Source organism: Cajanus cajan, chromosome 8 (assembly GCF_000230855.2).
Source record: "Cajanus cajan strain Asha chromosome 8, NIPB_CcT2T_4, whole genome shotgun sequence".
Lineage (NCBI taxonomy): Eukaryota > Viridiplantae > Streptophyta > Magnoliopsida > Fabales > Fabaceae > Cajanus > Cajanus cajan.
Genome location: NC_138524.1, coordinates 45,676,965 through 45,679,464, shown reverse-complemented (window position 1 = coordinate 45,679,464; position 2,500 = coordinate 45,676,965).

Sequence of the window (2,500 nt, the reverse complement as noted above, 5' to 3'; positions counted from 1 at the left end):
GGTTTGGAGCAATTTTGAACAAAGGCGATGAACAAAGGGAAAATGGGATGGACAAGTGACAGAGTAGGCCATATTTGGTGCAAATTCAGGCAAGGATGATGAACAAAGGCAAAACCCACCCAAAATTAGCTCGCAAGAGCATAGACCATCCCTCAGGTGGGTTGGGTAGGAAAGAAACTATGATAGGTATGGTGCAATTTTGGGCAAGGATGATGAACAAAGGGAAATTTGGCTGGGAAAGAGAAAGGGAAGGCCATATTTGGCTGGACAAGGGAAAGGGTAGGCCACATTTGGTGCAAATTCAAGCAAGGATGGTGAACAAAGGGAAAACCCACAAAAAATTAGCTCGTAAGAGCATAAACCGTCCCTCGGGTGGGTTGGGCAAGATACAAACTAGGCTAGGTTTGGTGCAATTTTGTGCAAGGATGATGAACAAAGGAAAAATGGGCTGGACAAGTGAAAGGGTAGGCCATATTTGGTGCAAATTCGGGCAAGGATGGTGAACAAAGGGAAAACCCACCAAAAATTAGCTCGTAAGAGCATAAACCGTCCCTCAGGTGGGTTGGGCAACAAAGAAAGTAGGCTAGGTTTTGTGCAATTTTGGGCAAGGATGATGATCAAAGGGAAAATAGGCTAGAAAAGAGATAGGGTAAGGCATATTTGGTGCAAACTCGATCAAGGATGATAAACAAAAGGAAAACCCACCAAAAATTAGCTCAAAAGAGCATAAACCGTCCCTCGGGTGGGTTGGGAGAGATAGAAAATATGCTAGATTTGGTGCAATTTTGGGCAAGGATTATGAACTGAGGGAAAATGGGATGGACAAGTGAAAGGGTAGGCCATATTTGGTGCAAATTCGGTCAGTAATGGTAAACAAAGGGAAAACCCACCAAAAATTAGCTCGTAAGAGCATAAACCGTCCCTCGGGTAGGTTAGGCAAGGTAGAAACTAGGCTAGATTTGGTGCAATTTTGGGAAATAATGGTGATCAAAGGGAAAATGGGCTGGACGAGTTATAGGGTAAGGCATATTTGGTGCAAACTCGGTGATGGATGAAAAATGAAGAGAAAACCCACCAAAAATTAGCTCAAAAGAGCATAAACCGTCCCTCGGGTGGGTCAAGATGGCTAAAATGTGGCTAAACGAAGGCTGGATAGGCCAAAATATGGGTTAGAATGATGATAGAACGAATCTGGAGTTTTTCGAAAATTTTCAAAAAATTCGGCCGAAGTCGGTCAAATTTTCGGTTTGATTGAAGAAAAATTTTGATTCAAAATTTGCCACGGGAGAACACAACGCAGGCTTAGAAATGCCCACAGAGTGTGAGGGAAAGGCCCCGTGGCTTGCCCAGACCAGCCAAGGTGCGCTGGGTTTCTGCTGAGACACACCCTCCCCCTATAATAGGCTAATATGCAAAAGTGAATTTTGTACAAGTAGATACCCTTTTTCTGAGCAGACATAAGTCCATTTTTGGGAGCTACAGATCGAATTTTGATCTGATTTTTTGCAGTATTGTTTAGAAAAATCATATCTTTGTGCTCACCAAATTAGAGAATTTTTTGCCAAGGGAATATTTTTTAATAATTTTTTTAAGAAACGAAAATACGTAAATCCGGAAAAATAGAAAAACGTATCTAGGCATCGAATTTTGATCTGATTTTTTGCATGCACCCACATAATAATATAACTGACCTGTCCACCAAAAATCTCAGCCATCCTCCAAGGGATTGAATTTTAATGATTTTTTTACCAAAACATGGTAAAATCGGAAAATTGGTAAAAATGGAGGATGAAGGTCTTTCACCCCCAAACCTTCCCAGCATACTTAGGCATGTTAGAAGAGATGTTTGATCCAAGAAGTGCTCAAAAAAAATTTGAATGGTTCATAGTTGGTGCATAGTGGTCGGTCACGGTGGGTTGTGGTGCAAATCTGGTGGGTCGTGACTCAATTTCTGACCAGCCTTGGCTCAATTTCTGGTGGGTCGTGACTCAATTTCTGACCGAGCCAGCCAAATTTTCTGACCGAGGGTGACTCAATTTCTGACCGAGAGTGACTCAAAAAATGACCGAGGCTGGCTCAATTTCTGACCGAGAGTGACTCAAATCATGACCGAGGCTGGCTCAATTTCTGACCGAGAGTGACTCAAAAAATGACCGAGACTGGCTCAATTTCTGACCGAGAGTGACTCAAAAAATGACCGAGCCTGGTTCAATTTCTGACCGAGAGTGACTCAAATCATGACCGAGGCTGGCTCAATTTCTGACCGAGAGTGACTCAATTTCTGACCGAGCCTGGTTCAATTTCTGACCGAGAGTGACTCAAATCATGACCGAGGCTGGCTCAATTTCTGACCGAGAGTGACTCAAATCATGACCGAGGCTGGCTCAATTTCTGACCGAGAGTGACTCAAATCATGACCGAGGCTGGCTCAATTTCTGACCGAGAGTGACTCAATTTCTGACCGAGCCTGGTTCAATTTCTGACCGAGAGTGACTCAAAT